The sequence below is a fragment of the Salmo salar genome, chromosome ssa17 (genome assembly GCF_905237065.1).
Source record: "Salmo salar chromosome ssa17, Ssal_v3.1, whole genome shotgun sequence".
NCBI lineage: Eukaryota > Metazoa > Chordata > Actinopteri > Salmoniformes > Salmonidae > Salmo > Salmo salar.
In genome coordinates, this window is record NC_059458.1 from 25,792,595 (window position 1) to 25,798,500 (window position 5,906).

A 5,906-nucleotide genomic window follows, 5' to 3' on the forward strand; every position below is an offset into this window, starting at 1 on the left:
TGAAAGGTATTGAAAACAGCGGTGCCAATAATATCACTTGTTAAACTAAATCTATTTCTCTGAGCAATTGTATTAGTATAAAAGCAGACAATACAGCGCAGTATTTGTATAATTTGTTTGTTAATCTTTATCGAGGGTGCCAATCATTTCGGACCTGACCAACTTATGAATGCCTCATTAGCTTCATTCAACTGCCTTACCCCATCAGAACCCAAAATATAAGCTTGTTTTATTCCTTTGTTTGTAAACAAAGTAAATGTAAATGAACCCTGTAAAACCTCAACATGGTTAAAACGATGATTTTGATATCATGTGTGGTCAGTCCTTGCATCCATAGCTCTGTCTATGTTGTATTTCTCCAGCCCCGTGCCTGAGATTATTACCAAAAAAACAGTGGCGGGGGAAATGTTTTATTGTTTCAACTGCTGATTGTCCCTTTACGAAGCAATCATTCCTGTTCTATCTATTTATTTAACCGTACGTTTTTGGCCAGATAGATTGACTGAGAACCCCTTCCTGTTTACAGCAACGACCGGTGAGAGAGTTCTATGGCAGAGGAGAACCTCAAAGTTTTCTACTTGTGCTTTGTGAGGATCAGAGGGTATCTGAAAAAAACATTTGACACCTATCCATGGAAGGTCGAACCCAGCCCACCCCACAGACGCTGCCCTGCATGCTGTATCTGGGCAGAGACAGGGAAACGCTGACATCCCCCATTCAACCAACATAAATCACCCAGCAGTGACATAATAGCAGTAATACTGGCCCGTAGAACGACGTGCCGCGGTGAGAGACTAGGTTCTATTCTAGTGCTGTGCCTCAGTAGCCCCGTTTATACCTGGTGCTAACATGGGTCCTTTGTCCTGATCTTGTCTACATTCTGATTGTGCCCAAATTTCCAGAATTATGTCTTATCTGTCCACTGTCTGCATTGTGACCAGGTTTCCAGAATTATGCCTGTTATCTGTCCACTGTCCCTGCGTTGTGACCAGGTTTCCAGAATTAAGTCTGTTATCTGTCCACTGTCTCTGCATTGTGACCACATTTCCAGAATTATGTCTGTTATCTGTCCACTGTCTCTGCATTGTGACCAGATTTCCTGGTCCCTTCCTTTATGCAAATTATTTCACAGCTATTCTTTCAAAATAATATTTATTTATTCATTCTAAGATGCATATTGATGTAATCAGTCAATGGTACAGTACCACCTGTCAATGATTTTAGAGGGCTGAATACTGACTATTTAAATGGTTTCTCTGTCCAGATCTATCTACACTTATAAGACATGAGGACACAATGCATGTCTGACTACCTCTGGAGGTGGGCAGGATAATCTGATCGCAATCAGATCACAATGTGTCTTTTGATTGTCTACACCTATCAAAAATGTGGGCACAGTCAGAATGTGGACAACATCAGGACAAAGGACGCAAGTTAGAACCAGATATAAACAGCCAGATGTAACAGTTTAGCTTCCGTCCCTCTCCTCGCCCCAACCTGGGCTTGAACCAGGGACCCTCTGCCACCCGATTGAAACGCTATTAGCGCGCACCACTGCTAACTAACTAGCCATTTCACATCGGTTACACTGACACACTATCAGGAAACCAGAGAGAGCGGTGAGCAATCGTCAGCCTCCGTCGCTGTAGCGGCGGGTAGCTCACTGCTAGGGACAACGAACAGGGAGAGGAAGCGAGCGGCCGTCCGTCTGGCTCCGCCGCACCATGGCAACGGAACAGCTTTAATTAGAGGAGAGAGAGAGAGAGAGAGAGAGAGAGAGAGAGAGAGAGAGAGAGAGAGAGAGAGAGAGAGAGAGAGAGAGAGAGAGAGAGAGAGACTACGCTTTGTAACCTGAGCGAGCGAGAAGCAAGGCAGTAGGCAGACAGTGTTGTTCCTGTGTTAGTGCTAGGCTAATGAAAAATGAATGAGCCCTGCGGGGGCCGGGGACCTAGTGCTGTGCTGGGGGGGTTGGGGGGGGCTGCTGCTGCCGGCCGACTGGCTGCTCAGGTTACTGGGGAGGAGGCTTGGTGGGCGCTTGGCGGCCGGGTTAAGCTGGAGTAAACAAGCGTTGAAGGGTGTCGGATTACTGTTGCAGCCGGGACCACTGTTTTGAGATATGCCGCTCTGCTTCAGAGAGCCTCAGAGAGTGTAGTAGAGTCAGGCTCGGGAGGGAACACACTTGAGCACACACACACATGCTGACACACACACACACATGCATATGCAGACACACGCTGACAGACACACACACTTTAAAGATCCTTGCCGCAACTGCTGCTCTCCCGTAGAAGCAGCGAGTGGCGCACAACGCCTTTCACCCTTCCTCCTCTCTCTCTCGTTCTCTCTCTCTCTCTTTCCCTGTCTCTCTCGCATCCGCTCCCTCTTGTCTCAACTCACTGCCCTTTGACAATAAGCGGGGAAGGTCCATGCGTTGGTTCACAGCCAGAGCACCTCTTCTTCTCTTGCTTCCCTCCCTCTCCGTCTCTCTTGCTCTCCCTCTCTGTCTCTCTTTCCCGTTCCTCTCTTCCTCTTTCAGAGGAGAGCGAGCAGAGGGTTTAAGCACCGGGCCGTGCCCCCATCTGTCTCCATCAGCCTCCGCCTGCCTCCCTCCTCACAGCTGCGGCCTGACGGGAGACACTCAATCACACCACGTGTGAAAGCCCCTGTCCATCAACGCTCCTCCTCACTCCCTCTCTCTCTCACTCTCACACACACACACACACACACACACACACACACACACACACACACACACTTTCTCTCATCCTCTCTCTTTCCCTCTTCATCTTTTATATCTTTGATCTACGTATCTCTCTCTCTGCCTCTACTTGCTCTCTCTCTCCCTCTCTCCCTCTCTTTCTTACTCTGTCTCTCTTCAATTCTGGCTTGCGCTCTCTCTCCCTCATCTTAATGCTTCTAAGTCCTTTGCTGAGATTTCTCTAGCTTGTAAAAATCGGCAGCAAACTCTCCTTGCAGCCAGCCAGTACGACTCTATATCTCTAGCCCCAGTCCCGGCCACGTCACGGATCCAAGCCTTAGCCTTGTCCCCAGCCTTTAGGCTCAGCCAAATCCCTCACCAAAGCATTAAGGCCTATCCACATCCACAGACCATAGACCCTGCCCAAAGGCCCAAGCCTTATTCCCTGCCCCAACTCTATCCTCTTCCCTTATACTCCATCCCCCAACCCCGCTCCTTACCCATCCCCGAAGCCCAACGCTTATCCTCTGCCCACTATCCCCAACCCTATTGTACCCCAACATTTACCCTATCCCCAGCAATCTACCCCAGCCCCAGCAATCTACCCCAGCCCCAGTATTCTACCCTATCCCCAGCATTCTACCATAGCCCCAGCATTCTACCCTATCCCCAGCATTCTACCCCAGCCCCAGCATTCTACCCCAGCCCCAGCATTCTACCCCAGCCCCAGCATTCTACCCTATCCCCAGCATCCTACCCTATCCCCAGCATTCTACCCCAGCTCCAGTATTCTACCCTATCCCCAGCATTCTACCCCAGCTCCAGCATTCTACCCCAGCCCCAGCATTCTACCCTATCCCCAGCATTCTACCCTATCCCCAGCATTCTACCCCAGCTCCAGCATTCTACCCCAGCCCCAGCATTCTACCCTATCCCCAGCATTCTACCCCAGCCCCAGCATTCTACCCCAGCTCCAGAATTCTACCCTATCCCCAGCATTCTACCCCAGCTCCAGCATTCTACCCCAGCCCCATAATTCTACCTTATCCCCAGCATTCTACCCTATCCCCAGCATTCTACCCCAGCTCCAGAATTCTACCCCAGCCCCAGCATTCTACCCCAGCCCCAGCATTCTACCCCAGCCCCAGCATTCTACCCTATCCCCAGCATTCTACCCCAGCTCCAGCATTCTACCCTATCCCCAGCATTCTACCCCAGCTCCAGCATTCTACCCCAGCCCCAGCATTCTACCCTATCCCCAGCATTCTACCCTATCCCCAGCATTCTACCCCAGCTCCAGAATTCTACCCCAGCCCCAGAATTCTACCCCAGCCCCAGCATTCTACCATATCCCCAGCATTCTACCCTATCCCCAGCATTCTACCCCAGCCCCAGCATTCTACATTATCCCCAGCATTCTACCCTATCACCAGCATTCTACCCTATCCCCAGTATCCTACCCTATCCCCAGCATTCTACCCCAGCCCCAGCATTCTACATTATCCCCAGCATTCTACCCTATCTTCAGCATTCTACCCTATCCCCAGCATTCTACCCCAGCCCCAGCATTCTACATTATCCCCAGCATTCTACCCTATCCCCAGTATTCTACCCCAGCTCCAGCATTCTACCCTATCCCCAGCATTCTACCCCAGCTCCAGCATTCTACCCCAGCTCCAGCATTCTACCCTATCCCCAGCATTCTACCCTATCCCCAGCATTCTACCCTATCCCCAGCATTCTACCCCAGCCCCAGCATTCTACATTATCCCCAGCATTCTACCCTATCCCCAGCATTCTACCCCAGCTCCAGCATTCTACCCTATCCCCAGCATGCTACCCCAGCTCCAGCATTCTACCCCAGCTCCAGCATTCTACCCTATCCCCAGCATTCTACCCCAGCTCCAGCATTCTACCCCAGCTCCAGCATTCTACCCTATCCCCAGCATTCTACCCCAGCTCCAGCATTCTACCCTATCCTCAGCATTCTACCCCAGCTCCAGCATTCTACCCCAGCTCCCGCATTCTACCCTATCCCCAGCATTCTACCCCAGCTCCAGCATTCTACCCTATCCTCAGCATTCTACCCCAGCTCCAGCATTCTACCCCAGCTCCAGCATTCTACCCCAGCCCCAGCCTGCTTCCAGCCCCAGCCTGCTCCCAGCCCTCCCTGTGATTGGTACCCTAGTCTGGGCTGTATCCTGGAAGCCACCTCATCTCGGCTCAGCTTTACACGTCTCTGCATTGCTCTGCGATCTGAGCCGACAGACAGACAGGAAAGTTTACAGCCGAGGACATTTTTCACCTCATGCAATTAACAGAGCTAGCTAGCAGAGCAGGCAGCTGGAGCTAAATCAGCCGGAAGGAAGGCCCCTTCGGAGCACGCAGCGCTCTTGGCAGGTCATTTGGAGATAATGCTCGGCACACCTTTATTCCTGACTCAAGAGAGAAAGAGGGAGAGGGAGAGAGTCTGTCTACATCCATAACCCTAATCGTTTAACCACAGTGCAAACTCTACATGTGTATGTGGATATGTATTCTATTCCGTTCCGTATAATTCTATGTTAGAGATGCTGTGTTATTTCTCTCTGATGTACCAATCCTTTTGTATTGTGTAGTCCCACTCTCCCAGCCTAGTTACCAGCGGGATATAAATGGCTAGCTGGACTCCAAAAAACAGCAACCGACTATTTCTATTTCTCTCTCTCTCTCTCTCTCTCTCTCTCTCTCTCTCTCTCTCTCTCTCTCTCTCTCTCTCTCTCTCTCTCTCTCTCTCTCTCTCTCTCTCTCTCTCTCTCTCTCTCTCTCTCTCTCTCTCTCTCTCTCTCTCTCTCTCTCTCTCTCTCTCTCTCTCTCTCTCTCTCTCTCTCTCTCTCTCTCTCTCTCTCTCTCTCTCTCTCTCTCTCTCTCTCTCTCTCTCTCTCTCTCTCTCTCTCTCTCTCTCTCTCTCTCTCTCTCTCTCTCTCTCTCTCAACAGACCCCCTGGAGTGTGTGTCTCCAGCTCCCGTTAACTGACTGAGGGTTCCGGAACACACTGAGTTCCTGTGTGTGTGGTGTGTTCCACCTGACTGTACTCCTCATCCCCTCCCTCCATCTCTCACTAATCTCTGCCTCTCTACCAGTGCCCACGATCCTACTCCTGATTGTGGAAATCCATTTTGTGGGAGTGGAACTCTCTCTCACTCCTTTCTCTCCCTCTCTCTAAGCA